Raw genomic sequence first — 22568 nt, 5'->3', positions numbered from 1 at the left:
ATTCAAGTAGCCTTACGATATCTTTCTGACAGACGCATGACATGAGATTGGGGTTCGACGTCTAGTGGTCCGCCTGTACACGGTTGGTTTTACAGTGGTCTCGTAGTGTCTTAAAGAGTCCTTGGCTATGCCGACTCGGGGACGCTTCGTATGTCATGTGCACAGCCTTGTACATGATGGTGCTGTACGATTGAGCCCGTGTGGGCCCCACCACGAAAACTTCGGACGAAATCTCTATCATATGTTTGTTCCGGCTTATTCTACAAGCCAATACTTTGTTTTGTTTTGAATTGTGGTATTCGAGTTGCTTCGAAATCAAATGTTGATTCCATACCTTTTTCTAGTGGCTTCTGAACTTAATGGAAGTGTGATGATTTACTATGGAATTCATTCGTTCATCCTCGTTCGAATGTTTATTGTGAAGACTATATGTTGCAATTTCTATCCGTTGATTCTACTTATCTATTTGTCTATCAAGATGCTAACGGATGTCACCCTCTTCAGGATGGCTCCGCCAACGCGTCAGAATCTGGAACGCAATGAAGGGAGTCAAGCGAACCCTCCGCCACCACCTCCACCTCCGGAGGCATGGCAAGCTATCATGGCAGCCACCAACGCCAATGCTCAGATGATTCTGCAAGTCTTGCAAGAACACACCCAAGGGCAAGGCAATCAAGGAAATCAAGGTCAAGGCAACAATCAGCCTCACTTTGCCGCTCTCAACCAGTTTCTCGCAAATCAGCCCAAGTCTTTCAGCTACTGTGCCAAGGCCACGGATGCCGATGATTGGCTCGTGGACATCAACAAGCATTTTGAATGTAGCAATGTCAGGCCTGAGGACTATGTCAAGTTCGCTTCTTTTCACCTCAAGGACCAAGCTACTGATTGGTATCAACAGTACAAAGATTCCAGAGGAGGTCGTGTGATCACTTGGACTGACTTCTGTCTGGATTTCAAAGCACACCACATTCCACAAAGTGTTGTTGAGAGCAAGCGTGAGGAGTTCTGCAATCTCAAGCAAGGCAACATGTCTGTGTATCAATACAACATCCAGTTTTAGAAACTTGCTCGCTTCGCTAAACAAGATGTTCCTGATGAAAAGAGTATGATCTATCACTTCAGAGGTGGCCTTAGAGAGGATCTGCAGTTAGCTCTTGTTCTTGTTGAGCCTACTCAGTTTGATCAATTCTAAGATATGGCACTTAAGCAAGAGGCTGCTCAGCTCAAGTGTGAGGCTTCTAAGAAGAGAGTCAGAGACGCAGTTCAGTCTTCTTCTTCCTCACTTGTGGCAGCTAAGCAACAGGAGTTCTGGTTGCCTCCTGCTCCTCCGTTTCGTCAGCCTTACTAGCAGAAGAACAAAGGTGGCCATGGTTCTTCCAACTCTTCCAACTCTGGCTATCAGAACAAGTCTGAGAATCAAGCTCCAAAGTCCAATGCTCCTTATCACCGTCCACTCTCAGAGGTGACTTGCAACAAGTCTCAGCAGAAAGGTCACTATGCTAACAAGTGCTTCAACCAAATGCGCCTTCCGCCTCCTCCTCCTGTCAGATCTTCCAGCAATGCAGTGGTCAAGCATAATCCAAAGTCTGCAAAGGTGAACATGATGAATGCAGCTCAAGCGGAGGAATCTACTGATGTGATAATGGGTAATCTTCTTGTTAATGATATTCCTGCAAAAGTCTTATTTGATACTAGTGCTTCGCTCTGTTTCATGTCAAGACCGTTTTTTGCCAAGCATGAATTCACTTGTTCACATCTGGGTAAACCCGTGGATGTCGTTTCTCCGGGTAAACGTTTGAGTTCTAGTATGATTGTTCCAGACGTTTCCATCAAGATGGGGAACTATAAATTTCTATCTTCTCCAGTTGTTCTTGGTGACTCGGATATTGATCTAATTCTTGGGATGGACTGGCTTTCCAAGCACAAGGCTCAACTTGATTGTGCTGCCAGGGAAATTCAATTGACACACTCTTCTGAGGATGTTATCATTTATGCCGCTCGTGATGAAACCATTCGGTTATTTTCTCTCAATGAGAAGGGCGAGTTGAATGCCATCTCTTAAATTCCAATCGTTTGTGAGTATCAAGATGTCTTTCCAGAAGAGCTTCCGGATATGCCTCCTCATCGGCCAGTTGAGTTCGTTATCGATCTAGAGCCTGGCACGAAACCCGTTTGCAAGCGTCCATACAAACTTGGACCCAACGAGCTGAAGGAATTGAAGAAACAGCTCGATGACCAAGAGCGTCTGGGTCTGATCAGACCGAGTTCATCTCCATGGGGTTGTGGTGTTCTTTTTGTCAAGAAGAAGGATAGCATGGACCGACTTTGTGTCAACTACCGTCCATTGCACAAGAAGACAATCAAGAACAAGTATCCACTTTCCAATATCAATGAGCTATTTGAGCAACTCAAAGGTGCAAAAGTTTTCTCGAAGCTTGACCTTCGTATGGGTTATCATCAGATTCGCACTCGTGAAGAAGATATTCCCAAGAAAGCATTCAGAATAAGCTTTGGTTCTTATGAATATAATGTCGTGTCTTTCGGCCTTGTCAATGCTCCTCCAGTGTTCTCTTGGATGATGAATTTCATCTTCAACCCCTATACCATTGAATTCATCCTGGTGTATCTCGATGATATCTTGGTCTTCTCCAAGAATAAAAAGGACCATGCCAAACTTTTGCGATTGGTGCTCGACAAGCTCGGAGAGTATCAATTCTATGCGAAGTTCTCCAAATGTGAGTTTTGGCTCGATGAAGTTCTTTTCCTTGGTCACCTCATCTCTGCCAAGGGCATCACTGTTAACCCCGAGAAGGTGTCCGCAATTGTGAATTGGGAACCTCCTCAGAATGTCAAGCAGCTCCGCAGTTTTCTCGGTCTTGCAAGCTATTGCCGAAGATTCGCTGAGAATTTCTCCAAGATTGCAAAGCCTCTTTCCAACCTCCTCCAGAAGCATGTGAAGTATGTCTGGTCTCCTGAGTGTGACTTTGCTTTCAACACTCTCAAAGAGAAACTAGTCACAGCTCCTGTCTTGACTCCTCCTGATGAATCCAAGCCATTTGAAGTTTTCTGTGATGCTTCTCTCCAAGGTCTAGGTGCTGTGTTAATGCAAGAGAAGAAAGTTGTGGCCTATACCTCTCGTCAGTTGAAGCCCAATGAGAAGAACTACCCCACTCACGATCTTGAGTTGGCGGCAGTTGTCCATGCATTAATAACGTGGAGACACCTCTTGTTGGGAAGACAAGTGGACATTTTCACCGATTACAAGAGTCTCAAGTACATCTTCACTCAGCCCAACCTCAACCTCAGGCAGACTCGATGGGTCGAAATGATTCAAGAGTACAATCCGAGTATTGAATATACTCCAGGTAAAGCAAATGTCATTGCAGATGCTTTAAGCAGGAAGGCTTATTGCAACAGCTTAATCCTCAAGCCATTCCAACCAGATCTTAGTGAAGCTTTCCGCAAGCTGAATCTCCAAGTTGTTCCTCAAGGCTTTCTTGCCAATCTCATAGTCAATCCTACTTTGGAAGATCAAATTCGTGAGGCACAACTTCTTGATGCCATGGTGAAGAAGGTGAAACGTGGTATCGACAAGGGTCTTTCCAAATACAAGTGCTATCACATTCATGACAGAGACACATTATTCTTCGAGGACCGGATTGTGGTTCCTAAAGGTGATCTAAGGAAAGTCATAATGAACGAGGCGCACAATTCTCTCCTGTCCATTCATCCTGGAAGTACGAAGATGTACCATGACCTCAAGCAGTCGTATTGGTGGACTCGAATGAAGTGAGAAATCGCTCAATTCGTGAATGAATGTGATGTCTGTCGAAGAGTGAAAGCAGAACACCAACGACCAGCTGGTCTCCTCCAACCTCTTGCTATCCCAGAGTGGATGTTTGATCATATCGAAATGGACTTCGTGACTAGTTTTCCAAAGTCCAAGCGCGGAAATGATGCTATCTTCGTTGTCATCGACAAGCTTTCTAAAGTGGCTCATTTCCTTCCAATCAAAGAATCTATCACAGCAGCTCAGTTGGCAGAGCTTTACACCTCCAGAATTGTCTCCTTGCACGTCATTCCACAATTGATTTCTTCAGATCGTGGAAGCATCTTCACATCTAAGTTCTGGGACTACTTCCAGGAGGCCATGGGCACTAACATTCGCTTCAGCACAGCTTTCCATCCTCAAACTAGTGGCCAAGTAGAGCGAGTCAATCAAATTCTTGAAGATATGCTCAGGGCTTGTGTCATTTCCTTTGGCATGAAATGGGAAGATTGTCTTCCATTTGCCGAATTCTCCTACAACAATAGCTTCCAAGCGAGTTCGGGCAAGGCCCCATTCGAGATTCTCTATGGCAGAAAGTGCCGTACTCCTCTCAATTGGTCAGAGACTGGTGAACGCCAACTTCTTGGCAATGACTTAATCACAGAAGCCGAAGAAATGTGTAAAGTCATCCGTGATAATCTCAAAGCCGCGCAATCGCGCCAGAAGAGTTACTATGATAGTAAGCATCGCAATTTGGCTTTCGAGATTGGAAACCATGTCTACCTCCGCGTCTCTCCAATGAAAGGCACTCGTCGCTTCGGTATCAAAGGGAAGCTTGCCCCTAGATACGTGGGTCCTATCAAGATCATTGGCAAAACAGGCGACCTCGCCTATCAACTTGAGCCTCCTTCCAACTTCGCGAACGTGCACGATGTGTTCCACGTGTCACAGCTCCGCAAGTGCTTCAAGACGCCTGAGCGCACCATCAACTTCGAAGAGATTGACCTCCAAGAAGATTTGTCTTATCATGAGCACCCCTTTGCTATTCTTGAAGAAGTTGAGCGCAAGACTAGCAACAAGTTAATCAAATTCCTGAAAGTGAAGTGGTCGCACCATTCCGACCGGGAAGCCACCTGGGAACGCGAGGACCACCTCCGTTCTGAATATCCGGAATTCTTTCAGTCCTAGATCTCGGGACGAGATCCTCTCGTAGTGGTGGAGTGTTGTAACACCCCGCATGTAACTTTCCATATTTGTAACTCCAACTCTTGCCATTTCCGGCTATGTGTGATGATATTTCCTCCGTGGTCGGGTTCTGTCTTTCGTTTTGTATTTTGTTCATGTCATGCATTTCATATCATGTCATCATGTGCATTGCATTCGCATACGTGTTCGTCTCATGCATCCGAGCATTTTCCCCATTGTCCGTTTTGCAATCCGGCGCTCCTATCTCCTCCGGTGCACCCCTTTTGTTTTCTTTCGTGTGTGGGTGTCAAACGTTCTCGGAATGGACCGAGGCTTGTCAAGTGGCCTTGCTATACCACCGGTAGACCACCGGGCAAGTTTCGTTCCATTTCGAGGTCGTTTGGTACTCCAACGGTTAACCGGGCATCCGCAAAGTCCATTTGTGTGTTGTAGCAAAACCCCCCCTCTAAACAGCCCAAAACCCACCAAACTGTCTTCCATGCTGTAGGTCGTTCGATCATGATTGTGTGGGCGAAAACCGCACCTCATTTGGACTCTGCTAGCTCCCTCTAGCTATATAAATGCATCCCTCCCGAATAACATTCGCAGTCCCCGAAACCCTAACTTCCCCCGCCGCCACCGGACGTGTCCGGCGTCCTCCGGACATCTCCCCGCCGTCGCGCCCGGCGAACCAGCGCCCGCCACGTGGCGCTCCCCGCCGCCGCGGCCCGGGCAGCCCGTCGCAGGCCCTCGAGCCCGCGCGCGCCCGGCCGCCTCCCGCACCGCGCCTGCCCGCGCCGCCGCCGTCCATCGCCGCCGCCTGCCCGCGTCGCCGTCGTCGGCCGCCGCGCCTCCCGCCGGGCCCCGCGTCGCCGTCCTCCCTCCGGCCTCTCCTTCCTCTCCTCCGGCGTCGCGCCACCGCCGGCGAGCTCGAAGCTCGGCCCCGGCCCCGATCCAATCTGGTTGAGTACGAAGGTTGACTTTCCCCGAGACCCTGAAAATATTCCAAGTCTTTTGCATTTTACAGCAAGTACCCCTGTTCATCATTGCATAACTCTCTGTACACAGCTCTGTTTCACGCGTGTAATATATCGAAATGTTCGCCTCGTGATGCTCTTAATTTTGTTTAATTGCACCATGTTCACTCGAGGCCATCTTGATGCCCAAATCTCTGTTGCAAGAGTGCTAGTTGCTGTTATCTGGTGGTTCTTATCAGAAATTGGAGATTTGTCATTTTTGTATCATTTAATCTGTGCATCTTATGGGCATGAGCTCTATATGTGTTTTGTTGTATGCCATGCCATATTTCCAGTGGTGTATGCCATGTATTTTTGTGATCTCTGTGGTGACTAGCACAAGCATGCAAACTAGGCTCCGTAATGTTTCTGATTTCAGAGACTTAGTGATTTCAGGTAAACTTGATGCTACAGACAGATCCATGCATATTTTGGAGATGTTTAGTAAGGATGTTTTGTATCTATTGTTGTAATTGATCCATTCCTGCTCTTTTTTGCAATTATGGAGTTCCATAGCATGACTCAATCTTGCTCTAATTTTGCTATAAAATATTTCTGGCAGATTGTTTACGTGTTATTCAATTTTGCCAAGCTTATTGTAGTTGATCCATACATGCTATACTTTTGTTCTTGCCATGGATAGCTTCATAAACATGCCATCTTGCTGTAGGTAGGCTTGTTTTGTCACGCATTGCTTTGTGGTGAGTGCATCAAGCTCACAAAGATGCCTTCATATTATTATTTCTGCCATGCTCTGTTTTCTGCTAAGTCTGAAACCTGTTAACGAAACTTGCTATGTTCACATGGTTTCCATAATATCTTCTGGTCCTTTTTGGCTTATGGTCAGTAAGGACTTTTGTCGTATGCATTTAGTAGAATACTGTCATGCCTTGTTTTGCCACGTTAAGTTCCTTTAGCATGTTGGTTTCGTGCTCTGAACATTGCTACTTGATGCTGTTTCAGGCATGTCCAGTAATTTCACCAAGTCTGTGAACCTGTTATCTTTTGCACTTTTGCCATGCTTGTTTGAGCTTGTTATGTTGTGATCTAGCCGTAGCTCAGTGTTCATATTTTGTCAATCATCTCCTGTAGATTACTTCCATATGCTTTGTTGCTATGTTGTAGTGCTGTAGCATTGTTACTTGTGGCATTTTAACTGCTATCATGCTGTTAATCGCAGATTCGTGTCATTCTTGTTTTGCTTGCCATTTGCAAACCGTGCATCCGTTTCCGGTGATCTTTATATCGATTTCGACTGAAATAATCTCATATTTCCAGTGGCATACTTAGTTTGCCAAGTTACTGCCTTGTTCATCATTTTCCTTCCGGAGCACGCATATGCATCGCATATCATATTTTGCATATTATACATGTTTTGCATCATGTTGCTTGGGCATTTCTCATGATTGATTGTGGTTCCGTTTGTTTGTGTTCTTTTTTCTTGGGTAGAGCCGGGAGATGAGTTCATGAACGAGGAACCTGTTGAGTACGCTTACGAGGATCAAGCCTTCGACAAGTCTGAGAACCTTGCAGGCAAGATGACCACCCCTCGAAATCACTTCTATCTTTGCTTTGCTAGTTGTTCGCTCTATTGCCATGCTGCGCTACCTATCTCTTGCTATATCATGTCTCCAATTTTGCCATGTCAGCCCCTAACCATCTTTTCCTAGCAAACCGTTATTTGGCTAAGTTACCGCTTTTGCTCAGCCCTTCTTATAGCGTTGCTAGTTGCAGGTGAAGTTGAAGTTTGTTCCATGTCGAAACATGGATATGTTGGGATATCACAATATCTCTTATTCAATTAATGCATCTATTTATATTTGGTAAAGGGTGGAAGTCTCGGCCTTATGCCTGGTGTTTTGTTCCACTCTTGCCACCCTAGTTTCCGTCATACCGGGATTATGTTCCTTGAGTTTGCGTTCCTTACGCGGTTGGGTGATTTATGGGACCCCCTTGACAGTTCGCCTTGCATAAAACTCCTCCAGCAAGGCCCAACCTTGGTTTTACCATTTGCCACCTAAGCCTTTTCCCCCGGGTTTTTGCCAGCCCGAGGGTCATCTTTATTTTAACCCCCCGGGCCAGTGCTCCTTCGAGTGTTGGTCCGAACCGAGCAGCCTGCAGGGCCACCACGGGGAAACTCGAGGACTGGTTTTACTCGTAGCTTGACTTATCCGGTGTGCCCTGAGAACGAGATATGTGCAGCTCCTATCGGGATTTGTCGGCACATTCGGGCGGCTTTGCTGGTCTTGTTTTACCATTGTCGAGATGTGTTGAGGATATAACCATTAAAGTCACCCGCCCAGGAGGGGCCGGGTTACGTCATAATGGCCATCACGCGAAGCCCAGCACCAAGCTTGAAGACGGCGGGCCAAGATGGGCTTAAGACCCGGAGATGGCTTAAGGCCCGTCGTTATAAACCGCCGTTACGGCAAGAGATGTAGTGTAAGGCAAGAATAGTTAGGAGTCCGAGCCGGACACTGTTATGACCCAGCCGGGACTATGAAAGCCGCGGGGCGTCAACCTCTCTATATAAAGGGATGACCCGGCGGCGGTTCAGGGACAAGTAAGATCAGATCGATAACCAGGCAGGACGGTTTAGCTCCTGGTCGTCGAAACCCTAAGCAATACAACCTCAACTGGACGTAGGCTTTTACCTTCACCGTAAGGGGCCGAACCAGTATAACCCTCGTATTCCTTGTCCCGTTTAACCCCTTTAAGCTTCCTAGCTGCGATGGCTCCACGACTAAGTCCTAGCTCAAGGACATCTGTCGTGACAATTCCACGACAGTTGGCGCCCACCGTGGGGCCAGCGCACGGTGGATTTGAGTTCTTGAAGGGCAGCTTCGAAGGGCTCAAGGGATACGCTGTGGGCCGGATGACCAAGAGTCGTCGCGGCAAGCTCTACATCGACATGCGACCTGGGGCCCCGACGCCGGCTCAATCGAGTACGGATACCGGGTCCCATTCGGTGGAATCCACGTCTTCATTGGCAAGATTGGTGAGCCGGGCCCTGAGCCGGATCTCTGCACCGATCTCATTGAGACGGCTCAGCGTGCACGATCCGCCCGGGCTCTTCCTACCTTGAAGCATGTTTTGGTGGGATGTGTCCATGGAGGACTCTCTGAAGGATCTGGATCTGGTGATGAGACGGCCGCCGGCTCTGACGGCGAGTCGGCTATGGATGAGTCAAACTCGTTATATCAACTCCAGGACGGCAGGCTCGGGGGCTGTTCCGACGGCGACAGTATTCCGGACCCTTTTGAGCCGCTGAGCCGGGTCGGAATCTTCATGGCCGGTGCACAGCCTGTTCAAAACCCCGCTGCCGGGTCAGGAAACCCGGTGCCCTCGCCGGCTCAGGTGCTGATGGATCTCACGGACAAGATGACGGACCTGTTGACCGCTACGGTTGCCCCGGCGGATCAAGCTCAGCATGACGCGGAGGTGGCACAGTTAGAGTTAGATTTAGTAAAAGCCAAGGAGGATCTGGCGGCGGAAGGGATCAGGATGGCTGCAGAGAGGGCGGCTCTCGACACCCAGACTCAGTTGATTCAGGCACAATCTTTCCGTCTCACGATGGATCAAAACGCGTCCAATGAGATCATGAGAAGGAGGCATCAAAAGGCCCAATCTCGACTCCCTCCGGTTTACGATCCTCGAAACCTCTTCAACACGCCTGGTGCAGGGCCTAGTAACCCGCTGGAGACCATAGCGCCCAGGACTGGAACACCAATTCAACCCCAAGTGATGGGGCCTCCCCGGGTGAGCCCTGCCCCGCCTCAGTACGTGCCAATACCCCCGGGTCATTATGCCAACCCATTGAAAAACATGGTCGCCGCGGCAGCGCGGCTGGCGGCTCTCCCAATTGATGGTGACTCTCCAATGGCGGTTGAAACCCGCCGGGTCAGAGAACTCCTTCAGACGGCTCTGGCGCAGCAAGAGGCATATTCTTATAGCCGGGACAGGATGCATTCGACCCCTCGTCCAGGCCGGAGCCCGACTTATAGCAGACACATGGCCTCAACAACCGGCTCGAGTAATGTCCGACGCCATGACCTGCCTCCTGGCCACGGCCCGGCTCATAATGGAGCTTTTCATGCGCTAGACCAAGACCGAGCACGGCAAGAGGCGGGGCAGATGCCTCAGTTGACGGCTTACCAACCACCCCAGGCTTACCCGACGGCTTCCGTCGACGTGGGTATACCTACGAGGACCGGAGGTGTCCATTGCCTAGTTCCGGCTCTCCGCAATGAACGTCTGACCAAGGACTTCGAAGGGCCTAGGAAGGTGCCTAACTACACAGCTGATCTACAACCCGGAGCCTGGATCGAGAGTTATGAGATGGCCATGGAGTTGCTAGAGGTTAGCGAAGCGGCGATGGCAAGTACTTCACCATGATGTTAGATGGGACTGCCCGCACTTGGCTGAAAGGGCTGCCACCCAATTCTATCGGGTCTTGGGCTGAGCTGAAAGCCCGGTTCATCCAAAACTTCAAGGATACCTGTAGGCAGTCTATGTCAATTGTGGATTTGACTAACTGTAAACAGCAGGAGGGTGAGTCTACAACCCATTGGGTTCGCCGGGTCAAAGAGATAATACATTCATCTGATAAGATGGATGCCGACTCTGCAGTCCTAATGTTGGAGCAGAATTGTCGTTTCTTGCCCCTGAAGATGAAACTCGGGCGGCTCAAGCGTGATTGCAATGATATGGGTATGCTGATGGCGGCTCTCGTCAAGTACGCCGATTCTGATAGTACCAAGGACCCCGCGTCAGATGATGAAAGGACAGGGAAGGGAAAGAAGAATGGCAATGGCAAGGGCCCTCAGCATAACCCGGCGAACCAAGGAGGTAGCAAGCGTAAGGCTGATGGCAGCATGGAGTTTGTGGCCAACGCCAGCTCACAGGGTAACAACCAGCGACGCAAGGGGAGGCCACCTCCCCGAGCCCCCGGGTCAGGCCCGACGCTTGAGCAGTTGCTGAATGAGCCTTGTCCAAGGCATGGTTCTAGGGAGAAGCCAGCTACTCATTTATGCAAGGATTGTGCGATCATGAAGGCCTTTAAGAATTCCAATGCCTTTAATGGCAACAATGGTTCGGGCGGCGGCTCAGGCGCCGGCGGCTTTCATGGCCCGGGTGGCGGCTCAAATTCCAATCCTCAGAATGTTCAAGGGGGCTTTAACCAGCAGTCCGGCCAGGGTCATGAACAGCAGGAGGGGGGATATCAGACCAATCCAAAACAGCTCAATGGTGGACAGTATCATGTGTTCACCACCAGTCTGTGCAAGCGAGATGAGAAGCTTCATAAGAGGGTTGTGAACGCTGTTGAGCCGGCGGTTCCACGCTATTTAAGATGGTATGAGCAGCCTATCATGTGGAGTAGGGAGGATCACCCTCCCCGGGTTGATAACCCGGGTCACCTAGCCCTGGTGGTGGCTCCTCAGGTGGGAGGATATAAATTCACTAAAGTACTCATGGACGGAGGCAGCAGCATCAACATCCTCTATTATGAGACTTTCCGTCGTATGGGATTGATTGATAAGAATCTCAGCCAGTCCAACACTGTTTTCCATGGCGTAGTGCCTGGTAAGTCGGCGTATACAGTAGGTAAGATTGAGCTGGATGTGGCTTTTGGAGATGAGTATAACTACAGGGTGGAGAAATTAACCTTTGAGGTGGTTAAGATAAGAAGTCCGTATCATGCTAAATTTGGGCGGCTGGCTTACGCCAAGTTCATGGCACGGCCGTGTTACGTGTATTTACAGCTCAAGATGCCGGGTCACAATGGGACCATTACGGTTCATGGCAGCCGCAAGATAGCCTTGGAGTCTAAGGAAGGCGACGCGGCTTATGCAGAATCTGTTTGCGCAACAGAGGAGCTGAAGTTTTATAAGGACAATGTTGACCCAACAGATATGACATCTCTAAAAAAGCATGACCACGGAGCATGATTTCGTTCCAGGTGACTCATCTCAGCAGTTTAGCATCAGTGCCAATCTGGATCCAAAATAGGAAAGCGCGCTCGTCGAGTTCATCCGTGAGAATAGGGACATTTTTGCATGGAAACCTTCTGATATGCCAAGTGTACCTAGAGAACTCGCTGAGCACACTCTCAATGTTGATCCGAAATTTAAGCCGGTCAGGCAATTCCTTCGGCGGTTTAATGAGGAGAGGCAGAAAGCCATTGGTGAAGAGGTGGCCCGGCTCTTGGCGGCCGGGTTTATTGTTGAAGTCTTTCACCCAGAGTGGTTAGCTATCTCGGTGCTCGTGCTCAAGAAGAGTGGCACCTGGCGGATGTGTATGGACTACACGGACTTAAACAAGGCATGTCCGGCTGATCCTTTTGCCCTCCCCCGTATTGATCAAATCATTGATGCTACGACGGGTTGTGAGTGCTTAAGTTTCTTGGATGCTTATTCTGGATACCATCAGATTAAAATGGCAGTTAAGTACCAGGAGAAGACGGCGTTCATCACTCCCTTTGTAGCCTTCTGTTATGTGTCTATGCCTTTTGGACTCAAGAGTGCACAGGCAACTTATCAGCGTTGCGTGCAGAACTGTCTTCATAACCAGATTGGGCGTAATTTTCATGCCTATGTGGATGATATTGTGGTTAAATCCAGGGAGAAGGAGAACTTGATAGATGATCTAAGAGAAACCTTTGACAATCTCCGGGTTTACAAGATGATGCTTAACCCGGCCAAGTGTGTTTTTGGTGTTCCTGCAGGCAAGCTCTTGGGTTTTCTGGTTTCTCACAGAGGCATTGAAGCTAACCCGGAAAAGATCAAGGCAATCACCTCTCTGGCTAAGCCGGCGTGTATAAACGACGTCCAGTGTCTGGCGGGTCGTATCGCTGCTTTAAGCCGGTTTATAAGCCGTTTGGATGAAAAGGCCATGCCATTGTACCAGTTGATGAAGAAAACTGATGACTTTATCTAGAATGATGCTGCTGATGCTGCCTTTGAGGATTTGAAGAGACAGCTAGCTGAGCCCCCAGTCCTTGCTGCTCCGGTTGATAAGGAGCCCTTATAACTGTATGTAGCTGCTAACACAAGAGCCGTCAGTGTGTCTGTGGTGGTGGAACGCAAGGAAGAGGGTAAGGAATATCCGGTTCAGCGGTCGGTTTACTACGTCAGTGAAGTGCTCATCGAGTCCAAACAGCGGTATCCACATTGGCAGAAGCTTGTTTATCGTGTATTCATGGCAAGCCGGAAGCTTAAGCATTATTTTCAGGGTCACCCCATCACTGTGGTTAGTTCTGCTCCCCTTGGAGATATCATCCAAAACAGAGAAGCCACAGGAAGAGTGGCTAAGTGGGCTATAGAGCTTGGGCCTCATGGTCTGAAATACGTACCACGCACTGTTGTCAAATCTCAAGCTTTGGTGGATTTCATCAACGATTGGACAGAACTACAGGTGCCTGAAGAAAAGCCGGATAATACATATTGGACTATTCACTTTGATGGGTCTAGGCAATTGGAAGGCTCGGGGGCTGGAGTTGTATTGGCTTCCCCTAAAGGTGACAAGTTTCATTATGTGCTACGGTTGATGTTTCCTTGTACTAACAATGCGGCTGAGTACGAGGCCTTGCTCCATGGTCTTCGGAAGGCTAAGGAGATGAGCTTGAGCCGGGTAAGGTGCTTCGGCGATTCAGACTTAGTGGCTCAACAAGTATCAGGCAAGTGGGACTCCAAGGACCCTCTCATGGCGGCTTATCGCCGTGAAGTAGATGCTATTGCTGGACACTTTCAGGGTTACCAAGTAGAGCACATCGATCGCAGGAAGAACGAGGCGGCTGATGCATTAAGCCGGCTGGGCTCTCAGCGAAAGCCGGTGCCGCCTAATACTTTCCTGGACATCTTACATAACCCTTCTGTCAAGTTACCTACAGAGGAAAACTTGGCTGTCCCTGACCCGGAGGCATAGTTGGTGGCAGCTCTCCACATCACCCCAGACTGGACAGGGCCATATTTGGCTTACATGACCCGGGGAGATTTGCCTGAGGATGAAACTTTGGCCAGACAAATAACCCGGCGGTCTAAGTCAATGGTTATTATCAATGGTGAGCTGCATCGCCGCAGTGTTACTGGAGCGTTCCAGCGTTGTGTTTCCCCTGAGGAGGGTCAAGAAATCTTACGTGAGATTCACGAAGGGGATTGTGGCCATCATGCCGGCTCAAAATCCCTTGTGGCCAAGGCTTTTCGTCATGGTTTTTACTGGTTGACGGATCATGCTGATGCGGAGGACTTGGTCAGTAAATGTGACGGTTGTCAGAGGTTCTCACGACGGGCTCACGTGCCGGCTCAGGAGCTGAGGATGATTCCAATTACCTGGCCATTTGCGGTTTGGGGGCTTGATATGGTTGGGCCTTTTAAAAGGTCTAAGGATAAGAAGACCCACCTCTTGGTGGCGGTTGACAAGTTCACAAAGTGGGTTGAGGCAGAGCCAGTCAGCAAGTGTGACGCAGCCACTGCGGTTCAGTTCATGAAAAGTGTGATATTTCGCTTTGGTTTTCCACAGCATCATAACTAACAATGGTACCTGTCGTGGAATTGTCACGGCAGATGTCCTTGAGCTAGGACTTAGTCGTGGAGCCATCGCAACTGGAAAGCTTGAAGGGGTTATGCGGGACAAGGAACACGAGGGTTTATACTGGTTCGGCCACTTACGGTGAAGGTAAAAGCCTACGTCCAGTTTGGGGTGATATTGATTAGGGTTACGATCGCCAGGAGTTAAACAACTATCCCCGGCTCTCGATCAGATTGTTGTCGCCCTTAAACCGCTGCCAGGTCGTCCCTTTATATAGGGAGGCTGACGCCCAGCAGCCCTTAGAGTCCCGGCCGGCTCATAAGAGTGTCCGGCTCGGACTCTAAACTATACACGCCTTACGCTACAAGTTTACTATAACAATGATTGTAACTACGGGCCTTAAGCCATATCCGGGTCTCAGCCCATCTCTGGCCCATCGTCTTGAAACTTGGCTCCGGGCTTCTGATAACAACCGTACGAGTAACCCGGCCCCTCCTGGCGGGTGACTCTAAGGTCTATATTCTCAACATTAGGCCCCAGATTGATTTGAGCCGGCTCATGTCAATCTTCAACTCTTCTGACCGAAAAAATCTCCGGCTTACCATTCATGGGATGGCCTTAACCCGGAGTGACGTCACCCTCTGGACTCCGGATAATCCGCCGTGACGTCATCCTCCATTAAGTCCGTTTTTTACTCCGTCAGATCCGCAACGGATCTTTGCTTTTACTGTCATTCCGAAAATCGAGGCGTCGTGAGGGGGAGATGACCACGCCGTGGTCTCCTTGAATCTCACGCCCACTTATGACTTCGCCTTATAAATAGGCCGGCCCAACGTGCTCTTCTCACGCTCTCTTCTTCCTCCTCGCGCCGTCGCTCCTCCGCCCGAGCTCCGCCACTGCCGCCACCGTCGTGCCCCTGGTCTTCATCAACCCGGTCGCTGCATCACCCTGATCCGGACCAGATACACGGCGGCGACCTCCGCTCTTCTCCAACTCCGGTGAGTCTCCTTTGCCCTGTCAGATAGATCTACTGTAGGGTTCGTCTGTGTTCTTCGCGTTCATCGCCATTGCCACAAACCTCGGCAGTTCTTGTAGCCACTGTACTTGGTTGATCTTTAACCTTGCATAGAACTAGTGCGGTAGCTGTTTAGCCTCATTTCAAGTACCAGTAGATCTCCTTCCACTGTTTAAATGCTTCGTTCGAGCTCTAGAATATCCGCTCGTCTGTTTCTAGGTCTGGAAAGTTTTCATTTCACCTGACCATTTTGATCCAACAAAGTTACTGCCATATGCGAAACCTGTTTTACCACACTTAGTAAAAACTGCAACCATTGAATCTTGGCGGCTTACATCTCCGGTTTAAAGAAAACATGCGCCATAGAACTTTCCGGTTTAAAGAAAACTATGCTCTGTAGAATCCTCCTGCTTAACTGTGGTAAAACCGTAGATAACCAACTTACTCTGAATCCCCCTGCGGCTTAAATAACCCACTGTATCTGAGTATATATCATTAGTCCCCTTCATAAGCCGCCATCTTAGTTTGAACAATAGATCTCCGGCTTATAATTAACCCGGACACTTTTCTCTTTATCATAGACCACCAACTTTCACCATGCCTCCCAAGGCTCCCATCACTTGCAACTGGATGAGGTCCAACGTCACCGGCGAGACCCTGGCCAATTTCGTTAAGTCCGGATATTTACCTAAGAAGGAAATCATATCCTACCGTGCCCCTGACCCGTCGGAAGAGAGACCACAGCCAAGGGACGGGGAGGTAGTGATCTTCGCAGACCAGATGAGCCGGGACTTCGCACCGCCCGGCTCAATGTTTTTCAGGGACGTGCTCAACTTCTTTGACTTACGGCCTCAGGATATAGGACCCAACTCCGTATCCAACATCTGCAACTTCCAAGTCTTTTGCGAAGTGTACCTTGGAGAAGAGCCCAGTTTACTGCTTTTCAGAGAGCTGTTCTACTTAAACCGCCAAAACGAGTGTGCCAACGGGCCAAGTCTGGAATTAGGCAGCATCTCCATCCAGCGGCGTAGGGACTGTCTGTTCCCTTACGCAGAGCCGCCAAGCCACCCCAAGGACTGGAATATGACTTGGTTCTACTGCCAAGATACGTCCCCGGCTGACGAGAACCCGCTGCCCGGCTTTCGCCCAACCCGTCTAGAGCCGACTCATGCGCTGTCGGACAAACTGACTGCAGCGGAACGCCAACCTCTGCTTCCACCTATCAATAAGATCAAGGCCCTGCTAGGCAACAGTTTGAACGGAATTGATCTGGTCCGGGTCTGGATCTCATGGCGAGTGATCCCATTGAGCCGCCGCCCCAGCTTAATGCGTGAGTACACCGGGCGAAAGGATGACCCGCAGAGGCACAGTCGCAATGATCTTCCAGAAGACATTGCAGAGGAAGAGACCAAGGCTCTTCTAAACGAGAGCCTGGCAGACTGCGGAAGAACCGGGCTAGCCCCCTTCTGCCAGACCAATCCAGCCCCAGCGGTAAGCCGCTGACTTTAACTTTTATCTTCGTCTGCATATAACATTCAACTGAACCGTTTTAAGAATCAATCATTGTATCCTTCAGGCTGATGATAAGTTCTGGCGGGTCAAATATGACCATGAAGCGGCCAAGAAGGCCAGGAAGGCGAAGAAAGCCGCCAAGAAAGCCGCCCCTCGCAAAAAGGGAAGCAGACCCACTGCTTCGGAGCTACTGCAATTAAGTGACAGCTCCGAGTCAGAGGTAATCCTTAAACCTTTAAATTCTTGCCATATTTGTTGTTTGTTGCTGTCCGCCTTATCAAAATTTGCTCATTGACAGGATGACACCGGCGCCAGTAACCCGGTGGTTGAAGAGGTAATGTCACTTTCCTCCGACTCGGAGCCTTTGCCACAGCTGAAAGTCCGAAGAGTAACCCGGAAAGTAAGCTTTTCCCATCCATTAGCTCATCAAGACCCTCAATTTCTTTTGAAGCAGCAGGTTCACGAAAGCCGGCGTCCCACCCGGGCCTGCAAGGACACCGACCTCTCCGCCGGGTTACCCGACGCAACAAGGAAGCGTCACACTGAGGTTTTTTCTCACCTATACCCTTTTCATCCGTTGACGGGTGTTATCCGTCAGCCACTCAACTCTTCTAACTCCAATTATCAGGAGACCTCCCCCTCTTCGGGTGACTCCATGCAGTCAAATCTGCCAGCCTTCAAGACTGCACCCGGGTAATAACAATCTCCTTACATTATCTGTCTGTACTTACTCTTTGTGTGCCTAACACTTCTGTCTTTTCAGTGCCCAGGCAAAGCTCACCAAAAGAGCAAAGAAAACCAGGTTAGCCGGAGTGCCAGACTTGCCTGACCCGGAGGCGACGGCTCAAGAGCCGCCAGCTACCTCCGCCCCCGAAGCCACCATTCCAATGGACACGGCGCCCGAGGCCCCTGCCACGACTACCAAGACAACGACCGAAGCGTCAGTCAACCCGGAGGCCTCCGGCTCAGCCCCACCAGCAGACGACCCGGACGTGGTAATCACCCGGACGGAATTCGTTGAGCCGGGGAGACCAACCGCGTTGGCCAAATGCTCCGCGAAGGGGGAGTTACTGCAGCCCCACCGGGTGAACCTAGACCTCTCCGGCTACACCGATTTGAGCATTGGAGAGCTCGTCTCTGGCTACATCTGCCAAGTCCACAAGAGTCGGGACGCCGAGGTTGCCATGGTCAACCAGATCCAACAAAAATCCGAGGTACCCTTCTGCTGTCTTCTTACTTTACTGCATAGTTACCTTTGCCATGCTAGCCCCCAAGTCGATGACTTATACTTGAATATGTTGTAGACTTTGGTTCCGGCTTACTCAACTGAGCCGGCAGTACGTAGATAGATACGTTCAATATGCATTAGCCCCCAAGTGCCAAGTGACTTTGCTTGGAAAGCGCTTGGGACTTATATAACAACTGTTGATTAACCCGGAAATACATGCAGGCTGTTGGCAAGAAACTAGAGGCGGACCTTGCGGATCTCAAGAGCCGGCTAAAGATGCAGGAGATGGAGACCCGGAAGGCAAACGCCAAGTTTGTATCCAGCATCGCCACTCAAGAAAAGTTGAAGACCGAGTTTGATACTGAGAGGGAAGCCTGGGTCGAAGAGAAGGCCGCACTGGTAACCCGGGCGGAACAAGCGGAGAAGGCCCTCACTGAAAAGACCGCTGAGCTCTCCGGCCTAAAGCGCCAGGTTTCCCAAATGGTGGCTGCTATCTTCGGTAAGTCGCCTCACCGGCTTTCATCAAGTCTGTATATGTCATGATTCATCCTTGTCACCGGCTTATCTGATCTTGTTAAACAGGTCCCAGGAGTGCCAACCTCAACCAGAGCGTGGTTACCAAGTTAAAGGCCGTGTACACCCTGGTGGAACAACTCTACACCGGGTCACAGCGTGCCTGAGCTGTGGTGGCCCTATCCAACGAGGTGCCAACTCATCTGGCCGAAGTCCTGCGCCGGCTCGCTGTTCTGCCGCAGCGGATCCAGGAGCTACGACGGGCCTCCGCGAGAGCCAGAGCAATTGCCGCGCTGAGCCGGGCCAAAGCATTCCTGCCGGAGCTAGACCCGGCAGACATCGCCCTGGGTTATCCAAGCCTGAAGGAAGACGCCTCAGCCTTCGACCAGAAGGACTTCGCAGCATGTGTGAAGGCTGTACGCCCGGTGGCCACCCTCATCGGGAACGACACTGACTTAACCAAGTACCAGCCAAGTTATGATGCGGAGAATCAGAGGATTCCAACCCCTCGCTATGAAGCTCTCAATCTGATCCCTCCGGCTCGTCAGCACACCTTCGCCCCAGAGATTGACCCGGCCGGGTTAATTGACGAAGAAGCCCAGTTCGAAGCTCTCAGCGGCATCAACTGGAAATCATCGACCTTCGAGGTCTTGGGACCAGCCGGAGGAGAAGACAGGAATGAGCCGGGGACTTCAACTCAGCGGGCATCATAAGTTAGTTGGCGGCTTATCAAACATTGTTCCATCTTTTAGACTTGAAGAATGATTGTAATAGAGTAAGTGCAACAATTTATCTCTGCCGTGTCATCGTGCACGTTTTGAATGCAAAAGCCCTTTGAATTTGTCTCTTTGATGTCTCTCCGGGTCATAATCATCCCTTTGTTTTTCTCAACCTCAAAAGATGCCCTTTAAGTATCTGCATAGAAAAGGCAAATCACAAGTCTCGAGGCGGCTTACCGCCCTGAGAATCAGGTGTTTGAGATAAATAACCCGGAATATGAATCAAAAAAGACTGGTCCTTAATTATACTCTGAACATAGCCAAAATAACACACTGAACAGCCTGTATGCATCTTTATGTTTAAATAACCCGGGCAGTAAGGTTGACACCTTAACTCTGATTTACTTGCTTTAATGACACCCATGACGTGCAACTAACACTGTAAACCAAAGTTAAGCCGGCAAGTGAGACCCGGCCATGCATACCTCAGAATAAACTTGTGAAAAAGCAGAAGAACTTAGGGGCTTCCAGTTCGAATACGACCAAAGACCCGGCCCCAAGGGGTTAAGCTAAGATTCGGATACGATCGTATAGCCCCCAGTGGGTGTGGCGATGCCAATCAGAAGGGTACCGACAGCTATGTTCTCTTTGGTTCGAATACGACCCATGTTTGAACAGGAAGCCCCCAAATGATTCTTAAAATTGTTTAACGACGCTGATTCGAATACGATCCACGTCGGTTCTCAGAGGGGTTAAACTGTGATTCAAATATGACCAAAGGCAACTTCCCAATGAGCTCGGCACTTTGCCAATCAAGTGGGTATCGACAGCTATGTTCTCTTTGGTTCGAATACGACCCATGTTTGAACAGGAAGCCCCCAAGGGACCTTACTGATTACGGCTAGACTCGAATACGATCATAAGCCGGATCCTCCTTTAAGTCAGCATGTAAAAAACAACACACACATATTTGGAGGAGAAAAAAGGACAGAGGTCCTGATTTATTGCTTAACATAATATATACATGTATGAGATAAATATGTACACCACGAGAGCCGGTAGCTCAAGTGTAGTAAGGCCGAAGCTGAGCTATGTTCCACGGCCGACGGGTCTCCTCCTCAGATTTACGCGAATCTTTATGCTCCCGAATATCAATGAGGTAATATGACCCGTTGTGCAAGTTCTTGCTGACCACAAAGGGCCCTTCCCAAGGTGGGTATAACTTGTGTGCATCTGTTTGATCCTGGATGAGCCGGAGCACAAGGTCGCCTTCCTGGAAGACCCGGGATTTGACCCGGCGGCTATGATAACGGCGCAGGTCTTGTTGGTAAATCGCTGAACGGGCTGCTGCCACATCACGCTGTTCGTCCAACAAGTCCAGAGCATCTTGGCGCGCCTGTTCATTATCCGTCTCAACATAAGCCGCCACGCGAGGTGAATCGTGACGGATGTCGCTGGGGAGGACTGCTTCTGCTCCATAAACCATGAAGAAAGGCGTGAAGCCCGTAGACCTGTTAGGAGTAGTGTTGACGCTCCATAAGACGGAGGGCAACTCCTCCACCCAACAACCCGGCGTCCGTTGCAAAGGGACCAAAAGCCGGGGCTTGATGCCCTTCAGAATCTCCTGGTTATCTCTCTCAGCTTGACCATTGGATTGGGGATGAGCCATTGAGGAAACATCAAGTCGGATATGCTCTCGTTGACAAAACTCTTCCATACAGCCTTTGGATAGATTGGTGCCATTGTCAGTTATGAAGCTATGCGGAAAGCCGAAGCGTAAAATCACCTTTTTCATAAATTGAACCGCCGTGGCTGCATCGCACTTGCTAACTGGCTCAGCCTCCACCCACTTCGTGAATTTGTCAACTGCCACCAAGAGGTGGGTCTTCTTATCCTTGGACCGTTTAAAAGGCCCAACCATATCAAGCCCCTAGACCGCAAAGGGCCAAGTGATTGGGATCATCCTCAACTCCTGAGCCGGCACATGAGCCCATCGTGAGAACCTTTGGCAACCATCACATTTACTGACCAAGTCCTCTGCATCAGCGTGAGCCGTCAGCCAATAAAAACCATGACGGAAAGCCTTGGCCACAAGGGATTTTGAGCCGGCATGATGGCCACAATCCCCTTCATGGATCTCGCGCAAGATCTCTTGACCTTCCTCAGGGGAGATACAACGCTGAAATGCCCCTGAAACACTGCGATGATGCAACTCGCCGTCGATAACAATCATTGACTTAGCCCGCCGGGTTATTTGCCTGGCCAGAGTTTCATCCTCAGGCAACTCTCCCCGGGTTATATAAGCCAGATATGGCATTGTCCAGTCTGGTATGACATGAAGAGCCGCCACCAGTCGTGCCTCCGGGTCAGGGATAGCCAAGTCCTCCTCTGTAGGCAACCTAACCGAAGGGTTATACAGGACATCCAAGAAAGTATTAGGCGGCACCGGTTTTCGCTGAGAGCCTATCCGGCTTAAAGCATCAGCCGCCTCGTTCTTCCTGTGATCAATGTGCTCCACTTGGTATCCCTGAAAGTGCCCAGCAATGGCATCAACCTCGCGGCGATAAGCCGCCATGAGAGGATCCTTAGAATCCCAGGTGCCTGATACTTGTTGAGCCACCAGGTCTGAGTCACCAAAACACCTTACCTGGCTTAAGCTCATCTCCTTAGCCACCCGAAGACCGTGGAGCAAAGCCTCGTATTCAGCCGCATTGTTAGTGCAAGGAAACATCAACCGTAGCACATAATGGAACTTGTCACCATTAGGGGAAGCCAATATAACACCAGCCCCCGAGCCCTCCAGCTGTCTGGACCCATCAAAGTGGATAGTCCAATAAGTGTTATCCGGCTTTTGCTCAGGCACTTGTGACTCTGTCCAATCGTTGATGAAATCCACCAAAGCCTGAGATTTAACAGCAGTGTGTGGCACATATTTGAGGCCATGAGGTCCAAGTTCTATAGCCCACTTAGCAATTCTCCCTGTGGCCTCTCTGTTTTGAATAACATCGCCAAGAGGGGCAGAACTGACCACAGTGATGGGATGACCCTGAAAATAATGCTTAAGCTTCCGGCTCGCCATGAACAC

This window comes from Aegilops tauschii, chromosome 2, assembly GCF_002575655.3.
Source record: "Aegilops tauschii subsp. strangulata cultivar AL8/78 chromosome 2, Aet v6.0, whole genome shotgun sequence".
NCBI lineage: Eukaryota > Viridiplantae > Streptophyta > Magnoliopsida > Poales > Poaceae > Aegilops > Aegilops tauschii.
This window is presented reverse-complemented; position numbering follows the sequence as displayed.